The sequence below is a fragment of the Ursus maritimus genome, unplaced genomic scaffold, assembly GCF_017311325.1.
Source record: "Ursus maritimus isolate PB19 unplaced genomic scaffold, ASM1731132v1 scaffold_9, whole genome shotgun sequence".
Taxonomy (NCBI): domain Eukaryota; kingdom Metazoa; phylum Chordata; class Mammalia; order Carnivora; family Ursidae; genus Ursus; species Ursus maritimus.
Window position 1 is genome coordinate 8,844,281 of NW_024427107.1, and position 15,438 is coordinate 8,859,718.

The 15,438-nt window shown below is 38.0% G+C and overlaps 1 protein-coding gene across 3 annotated transcripts in view; it reads right to left on the reverse strand.

Moving 5' to 3' along the window:
* The window catches only part of PLAG1 (PLAG1 zinc finger), a 46,374-nt gene that overhangs the window by 2,699 nt on the left and 28,237 nt on the right, over positions 1-15,438 (reverse strand). For 2 of the 3 annotated variants that reach the window (XM_040626147.1, XM_040626146.1), the window contains exon 2: positions 2,337-2,435. The gene's annotated coding sequence lies outside the window, so the exon portion shown is untranslated. Of the gene's footprint in view, positions 1-2,336; positions 2,436-9,953; positions 10,050-15,438 lie in introns of those variants that run through there. The other variant, XM_008706706.2, reaches the window with a different exon arrangement.

The window sequence follows — 15,438 nt, forward strand, 5'->3', positions numbered from 1 at the left end:
TCACACACCCCCAGAAATTCCACCTGACAAATGTCATATTTAGGGAAAGCAGTAGTGACTTCAGGAACTCTCAAGAAGTGTCAAAACATGACACTCAAAGTGGCATTATGAAGCTTCAATTTTGACAAGGGATTAGACAACAGAAATCTGACTAAGAACAGAAACATGTTTCTGCAAATATTTTAAGGTCGAAAAAGCATCTTAAGTTGTGTAAGTCAACTCTAGTCAGACTCTGTGTTATAGAGAAATGCAGATAAGTGACTGGAAACTCTTTTAGGCACCCTGTGAACCATTTAGTTCATGGAAGAAGTGCTTAATGCACACACGGGAGGCCTGAAAGAGTTGAAGGCACCACCCAGAGTGGAAACTTGCTCTCGGTACCAGTGTCATCACACACAGAGGGATTTCCGAGTCAAGAGTGGAAATGACTTCTCTTTGTAACAAATACACATTCTTGAAATGGTAACACCCTGTGAAGTTATCTGAGGTGAGGATCATGGCTCCTTATCATTTGGGGGGAAAAAAGATTTGGTCAAGTTCCCTCACCTTTTCTCACACCACAGAAAATGATTCTTTCATTGGCCACACTGAGGTTAGTGGATGAGCCAGAGTCCTCAGGCCTCCCCAAGAGCTGAGGGGATCAGTCTTGGGCACACCTGAAACCCATGTGTGGTACACCAGTGCGACTTTTGGCTTGGAGCACAACACCTGTGCAAGGACACATCATTATGGAGGCGTTTCAGGTAAAAGGTGTATCAGTTTCAATTCAATATGGGTGCTGTGAGGAAGAATGACATGTACGGATCATACGGCAAAGAGTATGTCTACTTAAACAAAAATTTTTAAATTGATTGGAAACTTTGAAAATTCATGGACAAGAGACAGTAAATATTATCAACTGTATTTCTCAGAGTAAAAAACCAAGTCCCCGAAGATCCACCTGATATAAAAGAGTTAAAGGGACTCGAGTTTTATGACTGCCAGTCTGGCAATGTACTTTTAAGAGACACAGAAATGAGGAGACCTACAGCCTCTCTTTAAAAAGATCTGCTTTTTGAAGTGAAAACTGCACATGGCTAAATGAATATTAATCAAACACTACTCAATTGGATTTTTCATCCTATTATGTATTTAGACACAAACAAAAACCAGTTTCTTTACAGCCCTTGTTTTAGCATCAGACTGACCCTAGTTTGCCTTTATGAGCTAGATATGTCCTACTGAGTCCTGCAGATTCCAGTTACACTTTTGCAGGGGCTCAAATTTAACCTAATTTCTCTAAGACTACGTGTATATTACAGTAGATCCCACTGTGTTTTAATGTAGAGGCTGTCATTAAACAGGCAAAATAGGGCAGTTATCCGCTCACTTGATTAAAATGTAAGGCCCGTGTCTGCTTTGTGTACCCTTTCTTCATCAGTAGGTAGATACAGACAAGGCCTTCCCTTCAAGCTGTGCAAATTGTCTAAATCTCCCCTGCAGTTGGAAAGTGACGTTAATACAGTTAACACAACTGACATCACTAATATGCTAACACAATATGCTCCCCTGGTTTGAGATTTCCTGAATCTCAGGGACTTGTTCTTTCCCTGTTTTATTCTCATTCAAGAGACAGCTTCTCTAGCGCCCCAAACTATCTACACAGCTATTCTGCTGTGACCGGCAGTGACACTGTAAATTGGTAGAAAGCACTTTGCCAAGGCAGGAAAAAACACAGTAATTCTGACTCTTTGATTTCCTAACATGAGGCTTTTATGCACCTATTTAGAGCACTGTGGGAAACAAGTTGATAAATCTGTCAACTGAAAAATCAACACGGAATGTAAAGTATCTAAGTCCCTGTATATAACTAGTATCTGAAACTATTTCAAAGACTGGTCATATCTGTCATTGTTGTGTTAAGAGTTCCAACCATAAGGGGCAGAGCATTCCAGTTGGGAAAAAAAAATGATAACTTCTAAGTCAATGAAAAAAAAGTATTGAAAGTACACCATGAAACAATACATAAACATTTGATTATATTAAATTTGGTGATACTCAATATGGAGTTAACAAGTGAATTCTGTTATCTTTGGATGTACATACTGAGCAATGAAGAACAGCAGACTTCAAATATTACACTTTTCTAAGACCAGCTGAAATTTTTTCATGGCTAATAAAATCTTTTCATCTCAATACATTACAAAACTCAAATTAGTTATAGGTGCATTTAAAACTACAGGATAATATAAGGCTGTGAGCTCAACATTGAATAAAAGTCCACATTCATAATATGCGTTATTAAATACTTTAAAGATACATGCATAGAACTGTAGTGATTCTTGTTCAATGCATACCTGATGACAGATGGAAAAAGCCTCAGACCTTGATCTTAGCCAGTCCCATTGACTCTTCGTGGAAGAGAGCGGAATCCAGTCCTTCCCATTTTGGCCAATCTGTGAAACAAAAAATAAGAATGGACTATACTCTAAATGGAATCAGTACGTAAATGATAGAAAATAAAGGATAAAAGAATTGCAATTTCATGGCACATGCTTACATTCCATACTCTGCTGACGAGTCATGCATTAATTTTCACCAGTTGCAAATTTTTATTAGTTCTAAGCACACTTACATGACCAAATAAAAGGCAGAAACGAAAAGTAAAGTAGTATTACCTATATAAATGGCATTTTGTGATGCTGAATGACTCCCCACTTCTTTCCCAAATTCAATTTTTAATTTTTTTTTAAAGCTAACTTGCCTACTGAGAGGAATGGATATTAGGGTTACTACCTGTAGACCAAACTGATAGAAATTTCATTAAGCTTAATAATATTATGGAAGAGACAAACTCAGTGCATCTGGAACCTCACCAAAGAAGAGCAGCCTCTGGAAGAAATCACCTCATCCGCCCACAGGGCACACACACTTGTGCAAGGCGGGCCTCTCTGAGCTGCACTTTTGTCACCTGCAACACCTGCCGATTTATTTCTCAGAAAGCTGCAAGGATTGCTAAACGTAGCAATAACTCTGTGCTCTTTCGATTTCAAAAGCATGCAAGGGAAGTTATATAGGGTTTGCTGCAGAGGTATCACGAAAAAAGCATCATTGGGTTTTAAAAGAAAAATCTTAAAATATCTGTAAAAAATGCCTACTGGCACGATCTCCAATAAACTAAGAACATGCATAGAGAAAAAAATCTGTTAACAATTCTTGATTGTACAAGTAAATGTGGAAAGAATGGTCAAAAGTCAGAAAAAACAACTAGGATTATCTATTGTAGAGACTACAGGGCACAAAGAAATAAGCTCTGAATATTTTAGAGATGAACGTTCAGAAATCGTGACTGTAAGAACACGAGGGGGATAACATAAATCAAACTGTTAAAATACAATAATAAAAGGATCCACCAAGGACAAGCTAAATGGAAACAATTTTATGTAACGTTCCAAACACAAAGCTAATTAATTTCTCCTGATATAAAATTTTCACATAAAGAATTTGATATGTAAATAAAATATTTGCTAGAGAACATTCAAGCATCATTACAAAAATAACAGGTATATTTGAAAGCATTATTCTCATAGTTTTAAAAAAAGAAAAATAAAAATTCAGACTAATAAAAGATATTTAAACAGTTAAAGCAAAAGCTCCATTCTTTTGTAAAGCACAGGACATGCATAAATGGAAGAACTGAATTCCGCACATCAAAATTGCAAAATAATAAAATTAACTTTGTAAATACTTACTTGCCCAGGGCACATACTGAGGTTTTGGTAGGGTAGTTAAGAACATGAAAGCCTGTTTTGTGTATTGTGTTATTTAATAATATAAATACCTTGCAAGTGTAGAGTGTTTTCATCTCTATGACCTCCCTGGAAAATTCAATGGACCCGAGAGGTGGATGCACTTATCATCACTGCCATTTTAAGGTGAGAGGCTCACAGAAGCTGAATATGCTGACAGCATGTATGTGGTCAAGAAGGGGCATAAACCTTAAAATTCCTTTTTTCACTCTTATATGGCTGCATTCTAGGAGAAGCGTAGGTTGGCAAACCAATATGCACGTGGATAAATCCCGTCATTACATTTAAAAACAAGAACAGGGAATAGTGCCTATTTTCTCTATCAGAGCTGCCAATATGATCCCCAAAAGGAAACAAATGTAAGACTTCGCTTCTTTTAATAAAGGCAGTTTGCAAAGTAAATTTTAAGTAATTTACATAACAGTTAAATAACAACTAGCATACGTATCTGAGTGGACAGTGACTTGGGTAGAAAATGTAAAAGTTGACTAGTAAACAATAAATTTTTGTATTTTTCCTGGGTAGAAAATGTAAAAGTTGACTAGTAAACAATAAATTTTTGTATTTTTCCTGACCGATACAAATTTTATTATACCTCAAATACATTCATAAAAATTTCATTGATGCTTACTTTTCAATGGCACTTATAATAAAAACTTTAGAGTTAAAGTATTTCAATATAGTTTAAAATTTCTATCTTGATGTGAAATATTACTATAATCTACAAATTACCTATTACATATTTTAGCCTGAAATAAAATAATAAAGCCATCATTTCCATTCATTTTATCACAAAACATAATTCCAAAGTCACAGTTAATTTCCCTAACTTCAATCTAACTATTTTGAGTTCTTATGAATGACCCAATAATTTCAAAGGGCTGCTAATTATTTCCCCAAACAAAGGAAACCAGGAGCCAGTTAGAGTTCATTATTATTTGGCTTGATAAAATAAACATTGAAAAATATACCGTTTGCATTTATGTAATCCTAACTAAAATGTCAACTGAAATTATCTGTGGTCTTTTTTTTACAAAAATAAGAAAGACTTTTAAAAACTATTGTTAACTACAATTCTGAAAAGTCTACAACAAAATGTGTACTCCTATCTTTCTTTTTTAATGTGTCAAAGAGCAGTTATTTTGCTTTTCAAAGGATTAAAATTCTTCTTTGCCTTGATCTAAGAATTGTGAAGCAATATACCCACAACAGCCATTTCAACACGCCCTGAGAAAATAACACTTCAGGATGCCCTTCCAGTTTTTGCTGGTACGAGAACACACATTTATGTTCTAGGGCAACTTTGCATACATAAAAACAGTATGTAAACGGAACACTGTGTGTGTGTGCACACACACATGTTCATCGTCTTATGTTTTACATTCTAAACCAGTGACTCACACAGAAACATAACAAGCAAAAATGAATCATACATCAGAGGGTCTACTAAAACAAATTCCTATGAGGATGCCGGCATAAGAACAGCCCTGTACTGGAAACTGTTTCTATACTTGCAATTCCACAGCTCTGATTGTCATTTGTCTAACAGCTGTGAATTTTTACAACACTTACCTGCATCAATAATTCTTTCATATTTGAGTTAAAAGTCAAACATACACTTTGATGATTAAAGGCAAATGCCATCGATAATCAACGCTTCATTTATGTTCCCATATGCTAATCATAAAACACCATGAGTAAACAATGCAGAAAAACATTTGCTTAAAACATGTTTTTCATATAAATAGGTAGCTTACAAAAGGAAACTTACCAATAGTTAGTACTTTAATTCACATGTACAAAACACAACAGAGCTTCGAATAATGTGTAAGAAATTAACAAGATAACATAACTGCGGACCAGTACTGAAGTAAGGGCAACGGCAGAGTTAGCACATTTTTTTGATCATGAATGTTATGTGGAAATTTTTACAGCATTCAATTTCTGTAGGTCTGTAAAATCCCTTATTAAGGGATAATAAAAGGAGAAGTATATCTTGCAAGACTATTAAAAATAGACTGTAGGCAGCACTGAGGTAGGAGCTGTGTCACTTTTATTTATTCACTGCTGTTTCCCATAAAAGTAAAGATTTTTTTGTACAAATGAATGAAAATAATTAAAGAAGGGCAAGTGCTTTCCAGCATCAAAATGAACTATAGGCTTGCTCAATCACCATAACAGACACAGGACAGAATATACATATCTATCTTCAAGTAAAAAATAATATGGTGTGGATACAATTTGGTCCAACAAACTAAGCCACTAGAAAGGTATTTTTGAAACTTACCAGCTATTTGTAAAGTCTTAGATTAAAACAATAGCAATTGTCGTAAAATCTAAAATATTTGTTTTGTTTCAGAAAACAAGCCTTCTCGGATTGATCCATTGTTAAGGAATCAGTACAAGTAGAGAGTATCGATCCCGTTCCCATTCCTAATAAAACTGCTAAAGTGAAAATATGCCTGGAATCTGCACCCATGCCTGGCACAGAGCAGGAAGGATGGCTGGATGGCTGCATGGTTAGATGGGGATCAAGTGGACAGAAAGAAGCAGGAGACAGGGCAAAGAGCTGGGATTGTGCTTGACCCACCCAAGCTGTAAGTAGGTACCTGATTAACATATTTTGTACCCCAAATACTGAAAACTACAGTACTTGTTTTCCTAAAGAAGTTATAGTAAAACTAGTAAAAATAAGGCTGCCTGTTTTGAATGACTGTACTTGATGTTTTCAACTTTTGAGCAGTTCATTAAAATGTAGTTCTAACACAACCCTTTTGAAACTTAGCAGAAAATTAAGTCTTACTCATATGTAGAAAGCCTTATGTTTAACATACAAAGAATAAAAACCAACAGACAAGTGAAGGGAAAAAGCAGACCTATTTGTTTTTAAGAACCTACAGGAGAAAGTCAACAGATTCCAAAGTGGAACGAACAAATCCCAACATCAGTTCTCTCTAAAATTAGGATGTTCCTTTTGGGCCACCTTGAACCTGCGTATGGTTGTTTTATTACATTTTCTAGAATACCCAGAGAGAAGGAAGAGACAATCAAAGTTTATCTTCCAATTCTGAAATATTTTCATTGGTTATTTATTTTATAGAACATAAATGTCATGTTAAAATTTTTTTCTTCTCTCTTAAAAACTCTCTTTTAATGATCCATAACTTAGAAAGTCAGCATTTCCTTTTAACAACTACATGGAGGATTCTTCCCGTAAGATTGTATAGTCTCATCAAAATAAAAAGCTAAAAAAATACACATGGGTGGTATACCAGGTATTTCCATTTTTGTCACATGGGGCACCTTTAGTCAGTATTTGCAAACAGAATGTGCGAGGGGAGCTGTGCACAAGGGAAGCAATGGTGCTTGGGAGAGAACAAAGTACCAAGTACCAAGTAAGACTGCGCAATCAAAACTTTAACTCTTTTTAGAGGTTTTCCTGGCTTTGTTTTTTGGTACGAAACATTTCCAAAATATCCGTGCTCTGGCTAAGTATAAAGTAGGTGACTCACAGGTCAGCCCAATCTGAAAATTGCCTATTTCCCAAATTGTGAGGGGCTGTTTTTATGACTACTGACTCCTTATATTCCCGAGGCGACAACAAAATGCCTGCCATCAACTCTAAAAATGTTCACACGGATGGACCCCAAACACCTGGAGAACATGCCTCCATTCATCTAGGGTTAACTGCCTGATACTACTAAAATGATGAACACAGCATCATCTAGGTTCCATGTTTGAACGCTCTAAGCACTCCTACTGAATCTGCCTACAAATCTACATGGGAAGGCATAAACAGTACATATTCAAACAAAAGTGATGAGGAGAGAAAGTTTTGTGTCGTTACAAAAGCTCATGCAGAGAATTAGTTTTAAGCATCTCAAAGTAAAGTGTGCTTGAAATACAGGCTAGCGCTGTGGTATACGAGGAGATACAAATGTTAAGTGTGTGTGTGTGTGTGTGTGTGTGTGTGTGTGTGTGTATGTGTGCAAAATTTTGAGCAGCATTAAACTGTATCATGAAAAAGAGCCCAATCCAGGGAAGGCTCTATATGTGCCATTACTCTGTCCTTAAGTTCTGCCCGTGTGACTGTCCAGATCACAAACACTTCTGGAAACCACCACCTCTATATATTCCTATACAGTTGAGTAAATAGGATCAGTTCTACGCAAAAACGTCAAGTCGGGGTGGCCACTCCCTCCTCCACCTCCAGAGGACATGTACATCGCCCAGGCCGTCACAAACAAGAGATTTTATAATTACATTCCTTGACTGACTTTTACTTGAACGAGAAAGAACTTCACAACTTTACCTCTCGGGGCACCTTTTACCTCTAATATAGACTGTGGAGCTCTCCTTGAAATGACCTGTCTCCCCTACCCCTGGCGATTCTAAATTCATCTGCAGGGAGACTATTATTCATCCTTCTACGCTCAGCACCTGGTCAGTGTCCTGGCATGAGTAGACATTTGGTAAATACTTGTTGAACATAACTATAGTCTTGATAAGGGATTTCAGATATCAAAACAGCAGGTAAACATGTTTTGGTGTTTCTACAATTTCGAATCAGCGTAAAGCAAGCTCAGAAGACAAACCCTGTAGGATGAGGCTGTTAGTTTGCTTTGGCGGAAGAAAAGGAACTTAGGGGAGCATCACAACCACCTGGGGGACTCTCCTGTTTCTGCCAGGGGATGCTGAAAGCTAGGAACACGTGGGCATGTACTACTCAGAGGCCCACAGGTGACCCGACAGGCAGGCAGGCAGAGGCAGGGTGCACTCAGTCGCCCTGGATTTTCAGAACATGTCTGCTTTCAAATGTTCTATTCCACAGCTCCTTAAGTGCATGCAGCTTGCATCCATTACAACTTATTGTTTGGAAATACCAATGAAGTTTTATAGGAAAGAAAAAGGAACAAAGTAACATTCAAAATCTTGAAAGAGGACGTTCTTCATGAGAAATTAAAATGTGAGGATGACGCTGAAAATATCAGAGAAAATGTCTGAGGGATTACTGATACAAGAGAAATTAAAAAGGAGAAAATCTACATAAATGTAGTTGGCGCCATAAAAGGAATGAAAAACTTTTCTCTTTTTTCCAGCTGCTAAAATAGTTTCATCAAAAAGTAGTTCAAAAACGACAATGAAGTAGAAAAGGAAAAAAATCCATAATCCGTAACACTGGAAAACCAATAACGTCTTTTAAAAATCGACTACACAAATATGCAAATGATTAAAAATTTACGCTAACTAGATTTTAATGTTTAATTTTCAGAGAATACTGTAATCAGGAATTTTAGCCAGATAAGTTTATGTACCTTCTGTTTGATTATAAAGCTCTGTTCATGTATACTGTGGGACCCTTCCTGGCTCTCAGCCTCTGTCCTCCTTTCCCCAGGGCTGGGCCCCTGACAGACCTCAGTGGAATTTATGATCTTGAGCCTATCCTTTGGCACTTGGCACAGCCATCTTTGTTCATACCATTCTTCCTTCCCTATGGCTGAGGGTCCTGGCCTCTAAACCTTGGTACTGTGTGTGAAGTCCCGCTGACAGACTTACCTGGTCCCACATCCACAGGTGCCTGGACTTCCAAGTATCGCTACACCTCAATTCTGTGCCACTGAGCTGCATCTACGGTCTGGGAAGTCCAGATGCTGGGGTGTGTCCCCTATCCAACAAGGCTAGCAAACTGCTCTTGTCCCACGGAGCTCCTTATCCTAGCATCTGCCCCATCCCAGCAAGCAGAGCGAGCAGCCCTCCCCACCTGCCCATAGTTCATCAGATCCCTCCCAGTAGACAGGAAGAAGACATAGCGGTAACATGGGATAGTCTATCACTCTGAGCAAGATTCGGAGAAAGAAGAGCTTAAGAGTTCACCTGTGGGCTATTTGGGGAACATGAACAAATAAGCTTTTATGGCAGCTATGCATTTTGTCCACAAAGTAAGGAAGACTGCTCACTGCCAGTATTTCAATCCTTCCATTAGATTATTACTATTAATAAAGTCCTGCTGAACACAATCCATATTGATAGACCTTAAAATAGTAAGTGGCATGCTTATTATGTGGCATGCTTTTCAAAGCTTTTAATATGATATCTTAATTCTTCAGAAACTGAAATAATGGATCACTTTGAAAGCCATGCCATATAATGATAAAAGCCACCTACCTGAGGCCCTGCTCCAAACTCTACAAGGTAACCTTATTAATAGACCATCACAGAATGAAGCATTCTGGGTGCCAAATACGGCCAATGCAGCACCAAGAGGCAACCTAAAAAGAAAAGAAGAGTTAGTTTGAAATTCCAAAAGTGCAACCCAATCTGGTTAATGGCGTATGAGCCAAATTGGTTTTTATTCATTATCGTATTTTCATACTTTATCGGAAATCTAAATTCCCATTAGAAACAAATGTGAAACACAATATTTACAGTACACTGAAAAGTGAAAAGTAAATAAATTGATATCCCTAGATTTATATATTTCCCCCTTAATCACAACTTATCTAGATTTTTCATATTTTTATTCAAATATTACTCCCAGTTTACTGTCATTCCTCGAAATTGCTGCTTATTTCCTTCATTTATATTTGAAACACATCCACTATTTTCTCTATAACAGTTTTTGGAAAAACCTTTTGAGGTGTAGATCTTGTTCTAAACAAAAGCTTGGAGAAACCCTACAGGATTAGTGTTTACCTGTGATCATGTGTTCACAGGCAAGGGTGCGAACCAGAAATGGCCCAGAGTAGTGGCAGAGTAAGCAGACAGACAACTGCTCAGCTCCTGAGTGTGTCTTTATGATGAGACTATTATTCATTTTAAAGTGAGTTCACAGGAGGCAAGTCCATTTTCAGCAACACACAAAGAAACACCAACATGTACTCCGAAGTACTCAAGGTTTTGGATTATCCACAGCTTCGTTCTGTTGGTACAGGTAAGGAAGACCTGCTACCATGCACATTAATCAAGACAGAAAAGGGATTGCTGAGAGTTCTCTGCAGAAGTCATCTGCTTCATTTCCCCAGACCAGAGAGTCAACGCTCGATTGCATGTGGCACCCGCTCTATTAAGATAAGTAGCTGACACCGATGTAATAAATATTACCAACACCTATTACATATGGCACCAATCTGAAATTACTGGGGATGCAAACAGGCATGGCCCCTGTTTTCTAGGAGTGTCCAAGACAGCTGTGGCCATGGGATAGATACCCTATGTCAACTGAAGTGATACACCTGTTAATTAAAATAAAAGTTGCCCTCATAAGGTAGTATTAGAAGAACAAATCAACAGTAAAGAATACTATTATATGGTATAAATAAGTACCTCAGAAGGTCGGAAAAGGAAAAGAATACAATGGAGTTTTGGTGATTTTTACCTTGAAGAAAGTACAATAAAGCAAGGGTGGGCATGGGGGTGTGTGTGTGGGGGGGGCACTCCAGTTAGCCAGAAGAACTCAGAGATGAACACCACGGATGATTACAGATTCTAAGATGATGCTCTGGCTGGGGTGCAGTGTAGTTTATAGACATAGTAAAGATTCAATTGAGAAAAGTGCACTGAATCCCAAGTGGCTGGGACGTTGTATATTCAGGTACTAATGACAAGAAGTGGGGCAATTATGAAGCACAAGAACACGCACTTAGGGAAGTGGGAGGAGGGCGGGAGGAGGCAAGAAGTTATAGGGCATGCTTGTTTGAATGAGATATAGAAGTTGGGTGCTGAAGTAGTCTAAAGCAGAGAGCTAAAAACCAGCAAAAACGGGCATTTCCTAGAGGAAAGCGGACAGGTCCTTAAGTGCATGACCACAGTGACAAAGGAGATGAGGAAGAAGGTAGACAGAGTTGTGTGGCTCACTCTTTTTTTTTTTTTTTTTTTAAAGATTTTATTTATTTATTTGACAGAGATAGAGACAGCCAGCAAGACAGGGAACACAAGCAGGGGGAGTGGGAGAGGAAGAAGCAGGCTCATAGCGGAGGAGCCTGATGTGGGGCTCGATCCCATAACGCTGGGATCATGCCCTGAGCCGAAGGCAGACGCTTAACGACTGCGCCATCCAGGCGCCCCATGTGCGGCTCACTCTTATACAGACAGACTCAAACCAAGTCACTGGTTAACTCAAGTTGGTGTCTAGTGACAGCCACTCTAATTTAAAGAGGGGATGGGCAGAGACAGAGCTTCAAAGAGAAGGAAGAAAAAGATGGCGAGCCCCACAAAAAGCTACTAGGAATTCTAGAACTACCCTGAAATTCTTGCCTAGAGATCACCACTTAGGCATGAAGACACCACACTTCAGACTTAGGCATGAAGACACCACACTTCAGCAAGAAAGACTGTGGGGTGGGGTGGGGTGGGGTGGGAGGGAGGGCAAGAATGGGGAAGGAGGAGGAGGGAGAAACACTCCCATGTGAATTGTCAGTTGAGCAAGAAGGAAGTGACTTCCAACAAAAGGATGCTTTCTTCCGAAGAGCTTTGCACTGGAAGAGAAGAAAAAGACAGGCTGGTAGCTGAGGGGGAACTCAGGATGTCAGGTGGGGAAGACCTGGGATGGCTTCTGTGCTGAGTGAGGGTAAAGAGGCAGGGAAGAAAAATGGAGCATTCTGGGAAACAGGGCACAATGGGAGCCTGAGAAAAGGGAGAACTTTTCATCTTAGATGAGAAAAGGGGCTTCTTTACTGACCTGGGAGAAATGTATATTCGACCCATAAATGTTTCGGCAAAAGAGGCAAGAGATGGAAGGAGTTTGCTTAACTTTGCCAGTGCCAAGAAGAGTCATATGAGGAGAATGAGGGGGAGCAAGGCACTTGACCAGAGTGAAGGTTAGAAAGATGCTGTGGAGAACAAGACAGGGTGTCCCCGAGCATCCCTAATGCTTTAAACAACAACAACAACAACAACAACAACAACAACAACAACAAAATTTGCCATAAGAATTAGAGTTTGTTAGTAGTTGCTGGTGGGAGTGTAAACTGTTAAAACTTTCTGGACTCAATTGTGGAAATATGTAATCAAAGGGTTTTAAATGTTCATGAATGTTGGCCTGATAAATTTCTAAATGTAAGCAAAAAAAAAGGTGAAAAACAAAGATTTAAGTATAAGCATGTTCAAAGTATATTTTAAGAATAAAAACTGGTAATGTCTAATAAAAGGGGTAAAGTATATGTCTATATGACAGAATAACTATGTAGCCATTAAAAACCATGCATTTAAAGAATATTAAATCAGACAGGAAAACACTGATATAATGCTAAAATTTTTAAGAGACAGAATATACTATAATTCCAATTTTGTGAAGTACACACTTAGAACTGCTCCTATAATACCCTTAAATATATTTAGGTAAGTTATTTTTAAAGATCACCAAGATGTAGATTTTATATTCTGTATTTTACAAATGTCCTACTTTTATATTAAAAAAAATTTTACCAGTAAGAATGGTTTTTCAAATAATGTAAGAGTTTGTTGTCCATTAACAACAACAAAAATAACTTGAATCCATACCTCACACAATATACGTACTTAACTCCAAACGGATCAGACACACAAATGTAAAACCTAAAACTATAAAAATTCTAGAAGAAAACAGACAAAAATCTTGTGACATTCAGTTAGTCAAAAATTCCCTGGCTACAACATTGAAAGCACAACCCATAAAATAACAAACTGATAAACTGGATTTCATCAAAACTGAAAACTGCTCTTCAAAGGACCATGTTTAAAAAACTAAAAGACAAGCCACTAGAAGGAAATCTTTGCAAAGCATAGATTTGATAAGGAACTTGTACCTAGAAGATATTAAGAACTTCCAAAACTCAACTGTAAGAAAACAACTCAATTGAAAAATGGGAAAATATCTGAAAAGACACTTTGCCAATGAAGATATACAGATGGCAAATAAGCACATTAAAAGATGCTCAACATCATAGGTCATTACAGAAATGCAGATGAATACCACAGTGAGATACCGCCATCTACCTACTAGAATGACTAAAATGAATAACACTGACCAATCTGACTGGATCAAGTACTGGTGAGGATGTAAAGCAAATGGAACTCCTACCACTGGCAAGAAGGTAAAAATAATATCACTTTTTAAAAGTCTGGCAGTTTCTTAAAATGTTAAGCGTGTGTATACCATATGACACAGCCATTTCACACCTATGTTTACCCAGGAGATATGAACACACGTATCTATACAAAGGCTTGAACATGAATATACATGCCAGCTTTATTTGTAATAGTAAGAAAATCTGACACAACCCAAACGCCCCTCAATATGTGAATGGGTAAACAAGTTGTAGTAGATTCATGTAATGGACTACTAATCAGCAGTAAAAAGGAATGAACTGTTCACACACAGCAACATGGAGGAACCTCGAAATAATTACTTTGAATTAAAGAAGTCAGACAGAAAAAGAGTAAATATTAAATGATTCCGTTTATATAGAATTCTAGGAAATGCAAACTAATCTATAGTGACAGGAAGCAGCTCAGTGGTTATCTGGGGACGGGAAGGGGGTACTGGGAGGGACAGCTCACCAAAGGACATGAGTGAACTTCTGGGAATGATGGTTATGTTCACTATGTTGGTTGTGGTGAAGGTTTTAGGGATGTGGACATATGTCACAACTTGGCAAATTATACCCTTTAAATGTCTGCAGTTTATTAAGTATCAATCGTACCTCAATAAAGCTAGAAAAAAAAAGCCCAAGTTTTCATACTGAGAAAAACAAAATTAATGATGATGACAAATCTTCATACGAATTTCCTTAAGTGTGCCAAAAAACAAAAACAAACCAAAACCAAAAACCCAAACCACTTTCTGTGAACTGATAAACTAAAATCCTTTAAAACGGCAATGACTCAAAATGACTAAAATCTTTCCTTCCCATTCACAGGGGGAAAAAAAAGAAAAAGAGGAATATTGGCTTAAATGCAAGAGTCACATTCAGTGCTTACTAGAAAGGCTGTCTAGGCAGTTTTCAGAGTCACATTCTCAGCTGTTGCCCCTGGAGGAAGCCAGTGCAGCTCACCTGTTGCTTCACAGACCGGCTCATCATACTAGATGATGTAAAGGCTCCAGGAATACACTCTAGCTGGAACTGAGACCTACTAATAATACAGAGTTCTGGGATAAGTTCCATTTATCAAATACCAAAGGAAGTACCCACTGAAGGGATTCAATGCAGCCTCTGTATGGACCTTTTAAATATGTTAATCAGTAGTAGCCTTAAAAAGAAAGAAGTGCCATGCTAATTGGCAGGCCTGCCTTTGAAAAAATTTAAAAAAAAATAAATGAAGTTACACTACAGCCAAGATAACAAAAGAACAAGTACTAGTCAACCTTGGGCAGGTAGTGGGAGTCAGAAATTGTAGAGTGGGTCGGGGTAACTTGAGGCAATTCATTATTTGTGGAGCCAGAGCGAATGACAGACTGCAGCTAAGAGACTGGCGACGAGTGGAGGGGCCTTATATGAGTCATGTTACCAAGGGCTGAAAAATTTTAAATTATATTGATAATTTACAAATTATCCTAAATGTAGGTACCTGTACAATTTGCTCCCCCTACTCCCATCCCCAGCCATGTTTTGAGATAATTCAGAAAACCACCAATCTTTGTGCGCTTTTGTTGCTTTCTGAAACATAAATAAGT